The sequence below is a fragment of the Strix uralensis genome, chromosome 1, assembly GCF_047716275.1.
Source record: "Strix uralensis isolate ZFMK-TIS-50842 chromosome 1, bStrUra1, whole genome shotgun sequence".
NCBI classification, from domain to species: Eukaryota; Metazoa; Chordata; class Aves; order Strigiformes; family Strigidae; genus Strix; species Strix uralensis.
Genome location: NC_133972.1, coordinates 31,449,869 through 31,469,848, shown reverse-complemented (window position 1 = coordinate 31,469,848; position 19,980 = coordinate 31,449,869). Strand labels below are relative to the sequence as shown.

The 19,980-nt window shown below is 41.6% G+C and overlaps 1 long non-coding RNA gene across 1 annotated transcript; it reads left to right on the top strand.

Annotated features, from left to right (window-relative positions):
• Positions 1-139: 139 nt before the first annotated feature.
• On the top strand, positions 140-19,333 carry LOC141953329 (uncharacterized). Its single transcript, XR_012631902.1, has 3 exons — positions 140-262; positions 1,212-1,425; positions 18,948-19,333. It is a non-coding gene; the product is annotated as an uncharacterized LOC141953329 (long non-coding RNA).
• Positions 19,334-19,980: the final 647 nt, after the last annotated feature.

Here is a 19,980-nt window from a genome sequence, read left to right as displayed (position 1 = left end):
GTCTTTTCACCCATCAGGAGTGGGCGTTTAAAGGAAGGAGAGCGAGGAGGAGGAGGGGGAGGGGGAGGGGGGAGAGTCTCTCTCGCTCTCGCTCGCTCTCGCACACACACGCGTGCACGCGCGCACACACACACACACACACACACGCACACAGACACACACGCACACAGACACACACGCACACACGCACCCGCCCGCTCGGCTCCGCTCCCGAGCTGCCTCAGCAAGGAGGAGCCCGGACGGAAAACACCAGGGCAGCGAGGTACCGGCGTGGGGCAGCCCTGCCTCTGTCTGTCCGCCTGTCTGTCCGTGTGTGCATGCGTCTGCTCTGTGTGTGTGTGTGTGTGTGTGTGCGCGCCCCCCCCCGCCTGCCGCCGCGCGCGGCCCCTTCGGGCGGGGAGGTGCGCGCTGCCCCCGGGGAGGGGGCGGCGGTGCCGTCGGGGCAGCGCGGCGGCGGGAGGCCGGCGGCGGCCCGGGGGGGAAGGGGGGGCTCCGCGCCCTGCGCCGCCGCCCGCTCCGCGCCTGCTGCCTCCTGCCTGCGCGGCGGCGGGGGGCTGCGGGGGGGACACACACACCGAGCGGCGGCTGCGTGTGTGTGTGTGTGTGTGTTGTATGTGTGCGTGTGTGCGCGGCGTCCCCTCCCTCCGCCCGCTCTCGGCCCCGCGTGGCGGTGGGGCCGACTTGGTGGAAGTGCCGGGGGCAGGGAGGTGTCCATCCCCGCCGGCCCCCCTGCCCTGCGAGGGGGGCCAGAACCCTCCTCCGCCCCCGCGGGGCATTGGCCGGGCACCGCGCCCCCGGCCTCCTCCCCGCTCCCCCGCTCTCCCCCTTCCCTCCATCCTTCCCCCGCTCCTTTATCCCCGCACCTGCCCCCGCGTCCCCTGCCCGCCCCCCGCCGCTACTCCCTGCGCCCCAGCGGCGGCCGCCTCGGGCAGGCAGCGGCCCCCTCGGGCAGGCAGCGCCCCACGGCCACCAGCCATCCCGGGCAGAAGCGCCGCGACCGCGCCGGCGGCCCCGGCGGGACGGGGCTGCCGGGGGTGAGGGGCGGCATCCCGGGGGGGGGGCCGGGTCCCGGCGCGGGCAGCCCCGCTCCTCCCGGCCGGCGTTTCACCTGGCACCACGTGCTCCCCCGCAACGCTGTTTGAGAATTGCCTTTATTCGTGTAACTTCTCCTTGGGGAGGGACTTGTTCTCTCTTCTTTTGTTTTTTTGAAGACCTTCTTGCCCATCTTCACTGATGCGGGATTTGGAAGCGGAGTTCCTGGAGAGTGAACCTGGCAATGAGTGCGGGTTTCCCTGCAAGCTGAGGCTGTTGCTTATTCCCTAGGAGACTGAGAGGAGAGGGGACCCTGGATGTCAGCCCGATCTCCGGTTTTCATTTGTCTTGAGTTTGAGGCAGATTTCCTCTTTCAGCTCTGGGAACTGACAGGTACAATTCCTGTAAGCACGTTGCATGTCTCAGAAACAAGACCAAGACCATGAAGTTGATAAGTCAACGCTTTTCCTGGTTGACCGGTGGTACGCCCTTCTGTTAGGTGCTATTAGAAAGTGCAACCTTGTAGCACAGTTATTGAATAATCATTAATCTGTGGAGGATACACAAGCCCAAAGGTTAATAATAGGAATAACAATTAATAATATTGACCTTGCCAGTGGGAAGAGTATTTTTGTCATAGTTATTAAAAGACACTCCTATTTCTGCTATGTACAGTTGTGTAAATTTGGACTCAGTATGTTGAGTACCAAATTACTCCAACACCAGAAATTAATTTACCCCATTATCTCCATGTTATCAGGCCTCTGACTTTTTCTCCCTTTAAAATGTATCATCCACTACTCTCTCATTTTAAATAAAAATGCTAAGTCTTTAATCAATTCTGACATTTCCACTAGAAAATAACATCAAGCTCTCTTACACAGATAAAAATTTTTTTGCCTGCAGCTGATTTGTTGTAGTGCTTTGGACCTATTCATTTCTCAGAGAGGACTTAGCCTTTTGTGGTCTTTAGGTACCACGGAGTAATAGATAGTCAGTACAAAGGGGGCATTCTCACTTTTATAGGTCCAACTATCTGCTCCCTAGAGCTGCCTCCTTGCACAGCTACTCAGACTGACTGACTGGCTAACTGGCATCCTTCTGTTGTCAAAGACCCATCATCTCCTTTATTTGTATCACGCTATTCTGACTGGCTGGTCAGTAAGTCCTAATAATAATCATGTTTCATGTCTCAGAAATCTAATAATCAAGTTACTCATTCTTATAAATTGCAGCTAAACTATTTGAGTTTGTCGCGTTATTCCACTTTAAAGGCAGGGAAACTGAAACAGGAAAATTAACACATTTGCCTGAGGCCACACATGGTTTTAAGAGGAGATCCAGGACTGGAACTGAATTTAGACCAAGCTTCCTCTTAAAGATCCTCAAGTGCACTATAGAAAATGCTTCTTTAAAAAAGAAATGTATTATAAACCTTGTTTTTCACCAATTTTGTATATTAGTCAAAATATATGCCCTTTTTTTTAGATCACATTTCCTTTTCTAAAGATAAGATTTATCCAGCTTTTTAAAAAGTGTGGTGATACCTTTCAACTACGTAGGGCAGTTTACTTTGAAAACAAGCAAAATTTAATATGACATTGTGAGCAGTAATGGGAACAGAATTACTCATTATTAGGTCGCTGTAAACAATGTTCAGCTGGATGTTACAGTGTGCTTACAGGCCAGCAAAATATAGTAAGTCTGGCATTAGTATAGATAAGGTGCTGTTGCTTACCTGGTGTTCATCAGTTTTCACCGTAGTGCTCCTTCAGTGCTTTCAGTATCAAGATATTTAGCATGGGTCTAAACATTGAAAAACATACAGGGCAACCATACACCGTGTTTGAGAGTTATGATTTATATCATTAAGCAGTGAGTTTTACCAAGTTGTGTCATTCATGTCAATGAAGCAAGACATATATTGCCTGTCCTTTAGCTGTGGCATGTCATCAAAGCTGTATTATGGTATGACTGAGCGCAGATGGCATGCCTAAAAAGCAGGTGTACAATATAACTTTCCTATTACTGACATGCAGATATTTCCTCTTCCTCAGTGTCCACCCCCAGATGCTTGCTTGCCTAACCTTCTGCAGGAACTACTGAAAGTCGTGCTCATCCTGCTTATCCCTGATGGTGGAAATTGTACAGTCAAAACCCTATACAGAATAGGCGTTCACATATATTTTTATGTATTTATGCTGACAGCTTCGTTCTGAGCTTTTTTAGAGTCCTGATTTGAGGGAAGTGGGTGCAGATCTCATTCAGATAATCATTCTCCAATACCATTAGCGTTACCTGCCAAAAATGAAAGTGGCATATGAATCACAATAAGCCACTCATTAATTTGTGGATTTAGAGCCTGCCAAGGAACACCAGGAATCCACATGATTTCAAAGTCCCATGAGTTTTAGGGACTTTGAACAATGTGTAAAAGTACATTTATCCAAAGACCATCTATTTGATGATCCATCCTATAAGGACTACAGACATAACCAATTCAAGTGAAGGACAATATTAACTGAAAATATTTCTGTTGAAATCTTTCAAGTGAGGTAGTGAAAGTGATGAATCTGCTAATTGAAACTACGTCAGAGGCCCTTCTTGAGGTGCCCCAATGATGTGGAAATATGCTTTTGTGTGAGACGAGCTATCGGATCCTCTGGGAAATACCACAGATGCTTTCCAGTTCCTCTCAGACATGTAAATATCTTTATGTTTAGACATGAGTAGAGAGGGCTGGGAAGTGAAGTAGAGCAAGGAGTGGAGTGGGGTTAAAAGCCTCCACATAGATCCAGGAACCAAATAAATACATGTGGGTTGTTTTTTTGGGTTTTTTTGTTTTGTTTTTTTGTTTTTTTTCTGTATCTGATGTTACCCAGGGCTTGAAATTAGATGTTCATTATTAAGAAGAAGCACTGCAGGAATGCGTGCATACTTGAGAGTTATGTTGACCTATGGTTGATAACGAAGGTCATCTTCTGCCTGAAATTGCAGATGATCAACAGAAGTCTCAGTAATGCTCAGATACTTACGTTGTTCCCAAATAATATGTACCTTATCAAGCATGGTTTATTTCCAGCTTGTAGTACATGGCTAATGCTATAGCAGTGACAAACACTACATGACACCTAGCACTTCTTACGATTGCTTGCTTTCTTCATGGTTTGCTTTAAGCTAAGAACATCAGAAACTGAAAAAAAGTTTAAGTCTTTTTTCCCTCTTAACATCCAAAACCAGCAGCCTAAGTTTTGTAATCTGTTTATATGGTAGTAGTTGTGAAACATAGCAAAAAATCCTGCTTACTAGCATGGTCTCGGCATAGCTGTCTCGGCAGCTTGATGAAGTGTTAAGACCTGGTTTGAGTAACTATGTTCCAACCGGTATTAGTGTTATCTGTCATAGATGGAAATGATAGTGAACAATACAGCCATGCTGGATTGGCCTTCTGTGCATATTTTAAATGCAAGTGGCCATTATCAGCTGTACCATAACCTTGTCTGATGTTTCATCTCGCTGGTGGCTCAGTGGAAGACACTCAGATGACATTTTCTGAATGTGGCTGCTGCTTTCAGCGTATTTCTGCAGTCTGTTGATTATCATACTCTTTTTGTTGGTCAGACACCAGTCTCCTGAGTTTAGGCCTATGCCACTTCGCTACCTGAATGTCTCTCCTGAAAATTTGTTCACTGAAATAGGAATCGTGTCAATAATAACAAAGTTATCTGTCCACTCCAGACTGGCTTAAGTTTCCTCCAGTCATTCATTCAAGGTTCATGTTTCCAGACCCTGATGCTACACACTGCCTCAGTTCATTCAGCTTCTCTCCAAGATGGTAACTACTCTCTGTTCCACATCTCTGTTACAGGAGATCTTTTGAATACCTAAAAAAGTAAACTGCATCCTGTAGATTTCCTCTTAAAACTTCTGCTTTATGGAAGAGAAGATCAAATTGTTGCAGGTGCATCAATGGAATCAAACTCACTTCGGTTTTTCCTGACTGCTCTCTACATTTTCTGTCAGTCTAAAATAATCATTTTTGAAAGGATTGATGAAGTTGTATTAATATTTGTGTGAACCACTTTTCCGGCACATTGTCTGTTTTTTTCTCCTTCCCCTTGGTGTCTGGTTCGTCTTGGCTGCTTTTAAAAATTCTGTTGCCTCTAGTGAGGGACTGTCAGATTAAACCAGTGAAGAGAAACCAGGTGACTGTCTACTTTTACAAATATAGGTTGTGTATAATCAGGTTTTACATCTATGCAAATTAAATCATCATATGATTCTGACTACATGCATTTTTTATCAAATATGGCATGTATTTCACAAATTATATTTAACTTATAGTCATGTTGCTATTCTGAATACCTAACTAGGAGTTACAAGGTGTGCCACTAGATTGTAGTAAATAGGCTTATGGAAACAGAAGTAAGAGGAAATCACCTTTTTTTCTTGTATTCCTGGTAAGTCCAGGGGAAGGGCTTTTCCTGCTATAGGTGATAATATATACACTTCACCATTGAGCTGTTTAGAGACACAAGTACATCTTGTTATTAGAAGTGTAGAGATTTTGTAAAGGCCTGAACAGAACATGTCCAGAATAAAGACATTTTAAAGCAATGTGTCTTTGCTCTGGAGTTTACCACATCTAGTTATTAAGGCTTTCCACTAATGTTTCTGTCATGGAGTGGAAGACATTAGTCACAATGTCAAAATAAACATTTTACTTCCGCAAAATTATATTTTCACCTCAGGAATATTGAGAGGTGAAAATAGGATTTAGCACAATTCTTCCTTCAGGGTTTATCGACAGACAGGGCAGTTTTAGTGTAAAGCCCTAAGCCTTGCAATATGATTCCCAACCATAGGTACACCATACTTGGAATAATCAATCTGTCAGCTGAGCTATGACAAGGATTATGCTGTGAAGGTAACAACTCAATGCTTTCAGTGTTAACTGTCCTCGGCAACTGCTGCTGTTTTTTTCATAAATAAAAAGATATTTTGGTGAGCACAAAGATATTGCTGTCAATACTTATGTTTCGGTCAATAAGAGGGTCTGGATGGTGTGAAATGTGGGACTTGGGTGGAATTTAAGCATGTGAACAAACAGGTGTGATTCAGAAAGCCTGTGTTAAGCAGTTGCCTAAACCTCAAAGTGCTATGTTTGCCTGTCATGATTCATGCCTTGGAGTTAGTTCCTTTTCCACCTGGGACTCCCGAGTGGCCTTTCAGAAGTGCTCATGCCAAAGTTCCTGGGACCCCAGGACCATGACATTCCTCCACCCAAGAGTCCTGGTTGGCTTGACCTCCTGGCCACTCCTGGAGCATGCCCCGGACTCCGTGACACGACTGGCTTCTTGACAAAATGCAGCAGGGTCACAGTGGTAATAATGGTACTTAGTCCCAGGATTTTTTTTTTTTTTTTTTGGAGGGGATGTTGTGTGTATTTCACAACAATTTAACATAGCAAAGACAGAAATAATCCCGAGAAAACTCAGTGTGTGCCCCAGCCCTGGGAATAACCTAAACATTAGATTATGATCTAAGGAATCTTGAATTTGTTTGTGCTCAAGGGCACTGTTTCAGCAGAAGGGTCGAGACTGCCTTTTCTGAAATAACTATCAGCCTGATGGTCAGAGTCCTCCCTGGGGTGAGAGGAGTTGTGAATTGGGGCCTTTGAGGGCAGGAGAGATGAATCCCATGATTGCATGAGTACTCTAATCACAGAGTTGTTATATAGAGGGAGATGGGAAGCCAGCTTCTCCTCCAGCTATGTTTTAATAAAACATAAGTTTTGAAGGAAAGATCACAGGAACCTATTTTCATAAAAAGAATCAGGGTGTAGATACTGAGTGGATGGAGGGATCTCTCAGACAGCCCTGGGTAGAGCCCTGTCTTTAGAGGTAACCCTCACGTAGAGCCCTGGTTTTAGAGGAAAGTAGGATTTTAGACTTGGGACAAACTTCATTTTTTACCTGGTTAATTCCACTCAGCTTATGTGAGGTCAAGGCATGCTGTGCTGACTGTTTTCCAGGCCGCCCAGGTGTGTCTCCACGTATATCACAGGAAAGTCATGTTTTAAAAACATTATTCTGGATACCTGGTAGGGGACCATGGGATGAAAAATCTGATGTTGGAGCACCAAAGATTTTGGAGCACCAGAATCCTTTATGGGATTAAACCATAAACCATATAAATCAGTATCTGTTTATTCGTACCAGTTGGTTTCATATTAACACCAATACTTAGTATCTGCTGGTAACTGTTCTCTCAGTAGATTTTCTGGTCCATTTTTATTTTGTATCACAAAGGACAGCACAGGAAATTGTTGGATTGCATATTATTTATAATGAAAATTCTCACTATAAGTGTTTCCCATTTAGAAGCTGTAATGGCTAACATGGCTAGACGCACATATTTGTTTGAGTCCTGTGGGATACAAGGTTAGACTTATATTTTTATGAATTTAATTAAATTAAAATGAAAATACATACTAAAATTTTGACCTATTTTAGGAAAGCTGTAATGATATTCAAAGATGCTTATTTCTCCTTTAAAAGTAATTTCATTTCACCTACTTGCAAACTTCCAAAATCAGAGGACAATATATTCCTCAAAAAAAAGATAACAACACAATGGCAGTCCAATGCACAGATTTCCCCTGCCACGGCGTAACTGATTGCTTTTGCCACGTATAAGATGTATGGGCACAGTTCAGACAGTCTGTCCCATGCATCTTTTCCTTCCCCAAACCTGCTTGATACAACTGAAGAGGAGGTTACAAAGCCAGCCTGGAACCCTTCCACTTGTGATCTGCATCCTACAATATGGAATATTCTAAATATCATGGGCTTTCCCTAGCTAACAAGCTGGTTATTCTGGCTATGCATGAAGATACAGATTTGGGTCTTAATTAACATCTGTAGTTTAATCAAACCATTTATGATCCTGAGAAATCTGAACTGCAGACTTTCTGGTTTTTCTGATGACAGACAAATACCATAAACCAAAAGGAACTAAAATAATGGTTTAGTACATAAAGCATTTGCACCAGCTATGGCTATGGTAACTTTTGTGGAGAACTGTGAATTCTGAAGATCATATTTTTCAGTGTCTTATGAAGATCTTAAAGATAATAGACATGAAAATAATACATCAGGGACCTCACAAAAGTTTTTGGCATTTAAGTTTAAACAGCATTCTATTTAATTTTACAGGGGCTAACTCTCCTGCAGTGACAATGCTGTGAATCTCCAGCTAGGCCCAGTGTTATTATAAAAGAAGTTGGCCTAAAAGAGAAAACCTGGAATAAATTGCCATGGAAGTGGATTGGCCTGTTTAGTCTGGTGACCTAGTGAAACAGTGCAGGACTTTATAATCTTCAGTGCAGACAGGTCTTCATTGTTGAAGGAAGCAGGAAGTGTAAAGAGGGCTGTAATTGCATATTCTTTAATAAGAAATATAATTGGTGCTTTCTCCAAACAGATCTCAGACAGATTTTAATAGTGTGCACACATTGAAAAGCCACTGAAACACACCCTTCTACCCTAATTTGTTCATATACATTGATATATTCTAATATATTTACACCCTCTAAAAATGTAGCCCATGTAGAGCATTTCTGATGTGCAGGGTTCCTTACTCTTTTTTTCCTTTTAGATTGACTGTGATATAGAGAAATATAATGGAGCGAGATTCAGTAAGAGAAAAAAAAAAGGTCCAGTAGCTGTGTTTCTTTTGATACTTCGAAGCTTCTGTCTTAAAATAAGGGCTTATCATTGCCATGATTATAGTGGTCAGTCTTTACTGCAACATCAGGGCCATGCCATCTTTTGTATTCCTTGAAATAGTTCCAGTTGTGCAGCATGTTTTAAAAAACAAAAAAACCCCACCCCAGTATTGTATTTTCTTTCAGGAAACTTCAAATTAGGAAAGTACATTTGTGAAGTAGTATAATTTTATTTGCTGAATTTGAAGGCATCACATCTTGTGTTAAACTAATATTGATATACATCTTGGTCAGTATGAGGAAAAGTGGTGTTGTGCAAAGCCTGTCGTAACTACTGAATATGAAGTTCAGCAAAAGCAGACATGAGCTTCTCCTAACACAGCTCTATCTTTGGTGGCTGAAATTCAGTTTTTCTTATTTCTTCGTCTTCTATACTCTTGTTCTAGTCATTACAAAACAAATGGTCTTCTTAACTGGCATTAGGTATATGGCTTCCCATGAACCATGGTAACTGAGGATTGAGATTTAGGAATGATTGTTTAGTTTTCATCAAACTCCCTCAGTCTGTAGATCTAAGCAAAATCATGCCATATGTTGGAAATGAGTTCGGTAGTGACTGTCCTTCAGCAGCTGTGCTAAATTTGTATCGTTCTGCAGTGCCATGGATAGTTTTTTTCAGGACAATTGAGATCACAGATATATATTAAATTATTTTTATTTCCATTATCATCTTTTAAAAGCCTTGAATTCTTCTTTCTGTGAAATGTGAAGGTATGAAAACATTAACTTTTCATCCCAGGAGACTCATGACTTCAATTTATTTGTAGAAAAGACACCAAGGATAGTGGACTTGTAAGATTTTCCATGATGACCCAACTCTAGAATAATCAGCTCAAAAATGTTGAAGGTTTCAGTCTTTGTACCCATAAAGTTCATATATTTTTTTGTTTTACTACAAAAAAAAAAAAAAGAGCTGCATTCTCTTGTAAATTTGACATGGGCTTTAGAATATAAATGTTCATCTGATAGTAACTGATGTGAGTTCATCAACTCCTTCTACATCTTCCACTAATCAGTCACCCCTTGATAAAGGCTTCCATTGCTCAGGTGACCTATGTATGAAGTATCCCACTTTAGTCCCTGAGGGGTATTCAGTATCACCTATCTGATCAAGGAAGAGTAGGACAGTCTGCAGTATCTACTGATGATATTTATAGAACTGGGGTTTAGAAAGAGATTTTATTAAAAAGAATATCTGCAGAAAGAAGAAAAGGACTATTCCTGTTTGTCATAGTTCATATGATTTGTCTTTTTTAAAACCACATGCCAAGGTAAGTTGTATCTGTGCAAGCAGGAAAATGAAATCGTGGTTTGCTGCTGCTTGGCAATATTCATGCACTGAGTCAAGTCAACAATACTGAGGTTGAGAAGAACACAAACCAAGGAGGTTGCCCATGCAAATGATACATCCTGGTTGCTTCCTCATGAACTCTTCCATGAAATCTTGCTGCACCCATCTTGATTGCATATGCTAATCCTGGCTTCTTAATTGACTCATAACAGATTTATCTGGATTTCCAACTTCCTTTTCTCTTTAGAATGTTAATTAAAAGAAAAACGATTACACTTAAGATATTCATGACAATAACAGAGTTTTCTGCTAGAGGTGTTCAGAGCCAAATTTTGCCATTATTTATATAGAACTATTTAAAATCAATGATCTTGAGTCTATTTTGTGCTAGGGACCTTTTGATACCCATATAATAAAAAATGGCCTTATCAGGAATGGAAGACAGTTCATATAGTATATTTTCTAAATTTTACCTCATACGGTAAAATTGAGAAAAAGCCCCCAGCTTTTAGAATAATATATATATAGCAAGTCAAAAGCCAGTTTGTTTGGATGAAAATGAGCTCAGAAGTGCTCATGCAGACTTGTGCGTTCTCCCTCTCTTCCCCTAAATCAGTCACTGTCACTATTACGCCTGCAGAACTAGGAAAAAGAGGGCTTCAATATCCTCTGTATGGAATATGGAGATTTTGAGTCATGTCCCTAGCATAAACAGATAATTGTCCTTTGTTATTTCTTAAGCCAGATGTAGAGCTAGTTTATTTTTACTCAGGATTTAGGAATTCTTTAAATAATAGTTGTTTTTTTGTCATATGGACAAAATGAGATTTAATTAAAGAAGGAGTAGAATGAAAATGCTCCTTCTTCTTCCTTTTTTTTTTTAAAAAAACCCTTCATTCCTATTGTGGAATTGTACAGGGCTTTTCTGTCTGTGTTTTTTGATTTTGTTTTTGTTTCTCCTTAGCAAGGCACTTTGTAGTCATACTCTTGCTTGGTACCCCACCATATTGTTGTTGGTGATTTGTTTCTTTTTTTATATTCAGTAGATTAAATCATACTATCCTATTTGGGATCTTCCCACCATTACAGCTTTTGCCACCCATAACCTTATTTTATGATCAAAGGGGAAATAAAGGGAAAGCAGTAATGTTAATAGGCTTTCCCATGCAGTCTCTCTGGGAATGGTCTTTTTATAAGTGTCTTGAACTTGACCTCTTCAGAAGGCCCAAAGGTCCAACACACATTTTTAAAGTTGCATTTAAATTTTAATATTTTTATTCTGTGAAGCCATTTAAAACCTGGCCCTCAAAACACAAAGCATAAATCTTTCAGGACAGTCATACAGTAAAATTGATGTGTGCGGAAGAGAAGTTCCGGAAAACCCCTAAAGCTCTGTTGCTTTGCTTTTCATGTTGTTTTATAGATACGTTCCCTACAACACTACCAAATAATCAAACAAAATCCAATGAATAATATTGTGATTTCATCACTCTGGCATTTGAACTTGCAAATACAATTTAGCAATGAATTAGGAGAGGAAAAGTTTTGCATTGCCCCACCCTCATTATAAAAATGTTCTTCAGAGCCAAACATTTGAGGCATTAGAAAGATTTACAGTAATAATATAAGTAGCTATAATGAACTTGGGAACAAGGGAGTCTTGTAAGAGATTCTCAGAATGAGAGAGAGGTTTTGTAAGCAATTCTATCAACACTAAATAAATATTTAGGAAGATTGTCTTCTCTTAGTGAGTCTGTATAATAACTGCAGTGCTAATAGGAAGTATATGATTTGGATATGAGAAGATACGTATCTCTGAGTCCATACAACTTGTTTGTGTGGGTGAATCTAGTTCTCATTAAAGGTACTGGTTTGACTGTCCTGATTGCTGCAGTCTTCTTTCCATGAAAATAAGACAGCTTTGTCACCAGCTGTGCAAGGTTTCCAGCCATCCCTCAGTTCATCTGAGGGCAACCTCTTCTGTCAGCAATCTCTTTTTTTGGGATGGTCAGCAAGGCAGCCAGATGTGACAGGTCAATTTGATAATACACTTCAAATAGAAAAGAGCATGTGTTAAATGACTGAACTTGACCTGTAGGTGGGGGGGTCACACCGTTGCCCATTACTGTAAGGTCAGCGTGCACTCCCCAAGCTTGGTAACACACAATAGCTGTTTAATTTTCCTTTCTTTACTTGTGCAACTTTCCTAGCTCCAATTCCTAAATCTAGATCTCTGACCATACCAGTAAACAGAGGAAACTGGGGAACAGGGAAAGGCAAGGCATAAGGGAGGCAGGCGAGAATGGCTACTGGTCACCTCTGGCACGTCTGCCCCGACACCCCCTTCAGTGTCCTGCTGCGAAGGGAGCGACTGGGATGGAGCATGACCTCTCACTCCTGACACTCACCCTGGCTTCCTGCATGCAAGGCTGAGCCAAGGATGTAGGCACAGAAACAGGGAATCCCGTTGAAATTGCTGGAAAAAAACTCTCATTAACTTAATGAGATTTGGAACATTACAAGGGAACTCCAGCTGGAACCAGATCTGAACCCGAGCACGAAGCATTCCTGAATATACTACCACAAACTTGTTTCAAGGAGAATATGTGCTCAGACATACAAATGGCTAGATTCTGATCTCGGTAACGCCAGCGTGAGTCTCTTGACTCATATAAACTGCACTCAGAGGACTAGCCCTGAAGACTATAAAATGAAGACGCACACATGCCACAGGAGACTGCGAAAGGAGGGTGGAGCTATGAAGATTTAGCCACACACCTTGCTGGAACACCTTAAGACAGGTAGACCCGGCAGCAGTTGGCTGAGACAGGACTTTCATCCTGCATAATCACTACTTTCCATAATTAAGTGCAGAGTCTGACTGGGTTCACACTTCATTGTGCTGTAGTCTAGCTATGCTTAGATCCTCAATACCAGACTTCTTGCCCAGCTCTCTAACAAAAACACTTCGCTTTCATTTCTTTAAGAAACGTAGCTGAGCTGCCATGATTGTTGGGCTTCCTGGGGGGAAGAGGACTGCCTTGTGAATATCAAAGAGATGGAGGAGAGAAGAAACAGATTCTCCTTCAGCATAATGCAATAAGGCAGCAGGCTGGGCTCAAAATAGGCAGAGGAAGTGCTGAATGACCCAAGTGATGACAGGCTTGGTGGCATTCTCCTGCATGTATAGAAGACACTTGTTTTGTCCATATGTCTCCATACTGTAGCTGAGAAACTACTGTAGTGTTCTCCTGGAGTGATATTCAGACTGCAAGTTTAGTCTGAAGGGGAAAGCCAGTCTGTTTGCATCTAGTTTATAAACTTTAGAAAAATGTCAGTAGAATAAAGATCTCTACGTTAGCTAGTCTGTATTCTTTTCCATCTGTGGAAATACCAGAAGTTCTCACTTCAATCAAAGTTAATGTGAATTTTCCTGGAATAAGAATTGGCCCTTGATAGAGCTTTGACTTGTCACCTATTTAAGAGTGTTTTCATTATTTTCTGATTACTTACCCAGCATTGCCAAATTTAACTTTTCTTTATTAAGTAATTTAATACTCAGAGCTCACAGAAAACTTAACATGTCATCCATCTCTTTCATTTTAACTGATTCAAAGCAAACTCCATTTCTTAAAGTAGATCCTCTTTTTTTTTTTTGCTTTGCACATCTGAACTTGCAGTGAGAGAGACTAATACAAACAAATAAAAACTTTCTTTTTTGAAACTTTTGAACAAGTTAAAACACATCCAAAACTCTATTTGCAGTAATTGATACTAATTAAAATGCTGAAGCTGCATTAACAAGAAATGAAAAGGAGTATTTTGGGTCTTATCTTTTGCAACGTGAATGTTTTTCATGCTCAGATTTTCATAAATGCAGAAATATTATACCTTGTATTATTTCCGTGGAAAATTCTATTGCTGTTTGGCATTTTATGGGGTGTGGTTTATAATTTTATTAACACCATCTGTTGTTTAAAAGATAATATAGAATGTTTAAAAATTACCAAAAATGCTGGTGTACACAGAATCAGGAGCAACATTTGCAGTTTGCTCTTTGCCTGGCAATTTATCTGCACATAAAGCTGATTCATATTGAAGCCAGTTGAATTTAACTCCTTATGGTTCATGTGATGCTTTAAATATCTCCACTGGACTATGCATTAAACGCTATTAGTATCATGAACACATTCTGTATCTGAAACAACCTTTGCTGCCAGATCTGCTTAAAAATGCTAAAGGGTAAGGAGGGAAATGAAAGGCCATATTACGAAAAGACTAAGGACCCTGATGATCACCTTCAAACAGAATTACATGTCTTTAAAAGGGAAAGGCGGAACAGCTAGATGAATGAGGAATGGATTTGTTTGCATGACTTATGTTTCTGCTAGAAACGCTTAGACACATCTAAAGGCAAAAAAGAGTTTTTAATTACTGAATAATCCTTTTTTCCTGAAGCTGAATGGAAACACAGCATCATGGGCAGGTGGTTTTACACATTTCACTCCACCCACATCCTGAGAGCAGAGCCAGTTAAAATACAAAGGCAGGAGAGGTCATAAATACAGGAGGTGAGGGATGCTTGAGTGAACTTGGAGAAAGATCAGTGATAAAAGACCAGGAGAGATGCCTGTGGTTGGCCTGCATCTTAGCCAGGTGGAGAGCTATTTCAGTTTTGCTTAACAGGCAAACCGTCATGGCCTTCTCTGATCTTTGTCTATTACCTAACTGCTTAAAATAAATAGCCAGTTGCATTTAGGGAGAAAGGAGAGACAAAACACTATTAGATAAGAGTTTGCCAGTCATGATTTGACTCTTCTGGATTTATGGGGCAGAGACAATTGATCTCTTTTGCTAGAGATGTACAAAAAAGAAGATTCCAGCATGATCCCACAAAATAAAATCCATAACACTTTGGCTTCCAGCTACAGATTTCCTATCTGAAGAATATGCTGAGGAGTACAAGTCCCCTGTTACCAAGGAACAGAAAAACCATGTCAAGGAAAGGCCCATCAGCCTGCTACTGGCTGCCAACACAAATATTTTGGACTGTGAAAAACTGCACTTCAAACTAAGAAGTATCCAGCTGACAGACATTTTATTTAACTCGATACCATATCTTTATCTATAAGGAAAAATGGCTTAACATGGCTATTCCAGGAGGAAAAAAAATGTTCCAGCTATTCTTGTACAGTATTCATATTCTGGGGTAAAATCTCAAACCCCAAATAAACAGACAAAAACTCCTGCATGGGTGTATACACTTTATCTTGGAATTAGGCTGATTTTTATTCTAGAATAATTATTCCACTCACAATGCAGAGTAATTATTCCCAAATAAAGTCTTTTTTTTTATTGCAATGAAGTGTCCACAGGGAGCTATCACAGAGTAGTTATCCCAGAATTGCTATGCTGCTTAACTTCCCCCGTGTAGACAAGCCTTAAGAAATCATATCCAAAAGAAGATCGAGGAGAAAAAAAAAGTGTCTGTGCATGTGTTACAGCATAAAGTGTGAGTGCTGAAAGTTATACATTGTAATGTAGATGCTGTAAACCACACATTTATCCCAGGAAGGTAGACCGTAACAGCAACAGAAAAGGCTTTTGTGGAAATGTGTAATAAGAATTCATGTCTTTTCATTTAAAAGTTACTTTCGATATTTCAGATTGAGCTTTTGTCTTTATTCAATGCAGATGCACTGTTTACTAAACAATTTTATGGTATTCCCTCTCTGGATCTGCTGGGAAGCTGTGATTAACAGTGATGTTCAGTCTTCTGGAATACAGTAGCCCTGCTACACTGCTGGGTCGTAACTCCTTAAATGAGCTGAAATGCTCAACCTTTGGTGTGTGCCTCAACAACAAATTAAACTCAAGGGCGAGAACGAGGAATGTTTTATTAGCTGAGCTGGTACACCTCCTATTATATTAATAATTTACTGAGATGCATAGTGCAGTCCACCCTCTCTCTTGCTTCAGGCTGAGTGATGTATAGTTGTAACTGTATTCATTATATTTAGGTCATGTTTTCATGCTCTTGGAACTTGTAAAAAAACCCCACAAAAAATATGTCTAAAACACAAGACTCCTGGAGTTTTTGGTCCTGGGCAGGAGTTTGACTATCCTGCCACTTTATGTCACTCTCAAGGCTTCCTTAACTCTGGGTGACCCAGACAGGCTCATCTCTTCTGACTCCTGTCACATCCTCATGAGAGTGTCCCAATCTCGTCCCTGTGGCATAATGGTGTGATGTGCCCTTGGACTTGTCCCCATTCCCACAGTTGCTGTGGTACTGCTGGCAAAGCCCTTCTAACACTTGATCCCACACGTGGGTCCCACCAATATGCAGTATGAGGCCATTTGAGCGGTTGGAGAAGGCAGGGAGGTGGAACATAGTGTTCAAGCATGAGGTAAAAAGTGCTAGTTCTGTTGGAAGGATCAAAACAGGCCGACCAGGCACCATATCTACTGGCCAAGGCCCCTTGACAAGCACCAGTGTTAACTCCATGCCTGGTGTGCAGCACCTGGCTGGTGAGAGCTGCCGCCTCCAAGCCCAGGTCCATTTCTTGTCTGCTCTGGGCACGTATCACAAGCCAAATGATGCTGCAGTGGCCTGCCAGGCAAGGAATGACCAACCCTGCACCTGTAATTTTGGGGTAGGTGGAGGAGCACCACTGTGTTTTGTTTTGCTTTTTCTTTTTTTGCCTGCAGCAGGCAGGTTGCCCATCCCAGGGCAAAGGCTGGTGGGCACTGTCTTCTGGAAGGTCACCAGGTAGCACTCCCCGGACAGGGGGAGAGCAGCTTGCTGTTTGCAAACCCACCGGCCTTCCAAATCCAAGCAACTGCGGGGGGAGAGGGAGTTCTGTAAGGTCTCTGCCAAGCCTTGCCGTGACCTTAGGTGCTGCCTCAGTGGACACGGCTCCGGCAAGGGGAGAGCCATGTGCAGTGCCATCTGGGCCCACGCTGGCGAGGTGACCCTCCCTCCGGCACTCCGGCTGCGGACACCTGTGCCTCTGTCTGCCTCCAGAGCCCCAGCCCCTGCTCCTCTCTCAGATCTCACCCCGGGAATCGCTCAGGCACCTCCCTTTGTCTCTCCTCTCTGCGGACAATAGTGACAAGCCACTGTCTGTCCACCCCAGCTAGTCCAGGGCTCAGCAACACGCACAGTCAGGATGTGGATCTCCATGGTCCCTGTACCAGGATGGTGGAGATGTCTGTGCAACCTCCTGGGACCCTCCCTCGCCCTTGCAGCCACACAGAGGGTGTAGGCACCACTGAGGACTAGCTTGTCTCCTGCCACCACAGGCTTTTATGGCTCTTCACAGCTGCCCCAGAAAACAGGGGGGAGAGTCTGCTTTAATGTGCCTTTGATTTCAGTGAGTTTGAGAGGACACCCTCAGCAAGTAGGAAAAAATAATATTCTAATAACCAGTATTTAGAATCTCTCAAATCCTGTAGGGACAATTTCCTCAATAAATGAACACTCTTACTAATTTCTTGTTTGGGGAAATGCGGAAAAAAAACACCCACCAAAAAACAGGGTTGGGAGGGGTTGTTTGTTTCAGTGAGTCTTCTAGCTCTTGTTGTGTTTTCATCTTGCTCAGCAGGACTGCTAGACCCTTCCCTTCATGTTCTGATACTTCTTCTTTGTGATCTGGATGCAAACAGTAATTTCAGAAGCGTTTGAATTTTTTAAAAAACATGTTCTGATTTTTTTCTTAAAGAATTGTCAGGAACGACTGGGCTAGAATTTGAAGGCTGGCTGATGAATTCCACGCTGGAAGGATATTATTCCTATTTTTTTGGCACTACATACTTGTTCCTATTGGTTTTAACTCTTTTCAGTCAGGAAAATAAAATATTTGTGCTGATTCTGATAATTAGCCTGTTCTTGCACACTTTCTTAACTGTGATATTACTAAGGGTAATCTTGTTACCCTTTCAAAAACCACAAGAGCATGTCAGAGTTAATGCCTTTGCAATAAATGGGGTAGTCTGTCCACAAACTGTGGAGGTATTCCCATATTGGCTTGCTCTTAGTTTATGTTTTTCACAGTTTTTCTTCCTGCAATCCTGATCGTTAACACTAGGAAAATGAGTTATGCTACAATTCAGGATAATTACTGTATTTAAACACATTTTAAGTAAGAGTAGTGCTGTTTAAATCCATGTCATCAGGTCACACACTGATGAGAATATAACTCACGTTTTTACTCTGTAATACTTGTATTGCTGTCCACTCAAACCCTTCTCTGCCGTGTCCTATATACTTCACCTTATTATGAGGAGTCTGCCTTTGGTACAGCAACTGTTGTGACTGTAATAGTAACAATGTTAATTATTTAGCCATGATTTCCCTTGTCTTGTTTTCCCTTAGCTTTATGGTTTCTCTGCCACATTTTTCCAAATCTAAAACTTGGGGGGAAAAAAAAAATCAAATAAATGCTTTTCTTTTTTCTTTTTAAAGCTTGTTTCTTTTTGTTCTGCTATAGGTAAGGGAAGTATATCATTCTGACACCTGAAGTGTCCGGGTAGTGCACAGACCTGCAAGATAATACCTGCTGTGGTTTTACCTTGCATGACTGAGGGGAAGTTCTTTTCCTTCCAGCATATTCCCGGCATTTCTGTAGGGGGATCATTTTGTGAATACAACTTCTTCTTGGGACTCATGTCCCCAACATTCATTTGCAGAGATGTGTGAAGCCATCAGCCTGACGTCTCTGGCTCTCGTTGCATCGAGGGAATTGGGGTTGGTGTATATGGAATGATCCTGGCTTCCTGAAGAGCAATATGAAGATTGCAACTGAGACTATATTACTTTTTTTTTTCTTTCAGAGAACCTTGTTGGTCTGAATCCTGTTTTGATCCTGAGATGAAACAGGCTAAGAAAACTTGGCCTGCATTTTCAAAGTGGGGAATGACTGGAGGTGGGCAGAAATCCCATGGTGATGGGCCTCACGCTATTAATGTCAGTTCTTCAGTTCTCCTTGTCACTTCATTTAAAAAATAAACAACCAACCTTAATTAAACTCCAATGTTTTTCCAAAACAGTGTGTTGCCATGTAAATCTACTGGCCCAATGACAATTACACAGGCCGCCTATGTAACATAGCTGTGCAGAGACACCACAGTCCCTATGGACTGTCAGCGACAGAGCTAAAAATGGAATTAACCCTGGCATGGCATCTCGTGTACAATAAAGTATATTTGTTTTGGTGGAATGTCTGTGACCCCCTTTATTCCTTATTACTCTTGATGCTTCACTTCCTGATACCAATGTGTATCAGAGTATAAAAATGTCTTTTTGTGCACTGGATATAAACAGAATCAATTTAAATGTGCCATTTCACTCTCACAAGCCCAACAAAAAGTCCCTTAAAGTTTAGGTTTATCAAGTGTGTGAACATTACCCGAGACCCATGGTGCTGGCATCTCTGTATGATTCATAAAGAAACGTTCTGTTTACACATCAGCATGAGCCTCAAGAAGTAGAGTTTAGATGTGGCTTGAAATATAGGACAGAAATTGAATGTAATAATGAAAAGCATTTGATTTTCCCATAAAAGTAGCAGATACAAGGTCAGCAAGTGAAACATGAATATGCGTATTACTATCAGTGCTTCAGCCAGGCTCCCAATCCAAAGCTTTTGTTCAGAGGCTTGTGACTCATCTCTAAACATTTACCAAGGTGGCAAAATTGCCACCACGGAGCTTGTACTTAAAAGAGGAGGTTTTTCTAAGCAAACATTTTATCAGAAGAATAGGTGTTTCATCTTGATATAGGAAATTTCTACTCTGAGGTAGAGTATCCTAATGCAGAACATCCATAGGACTGCAAACAACAAATACAGAAATGGACAGTTTTGCA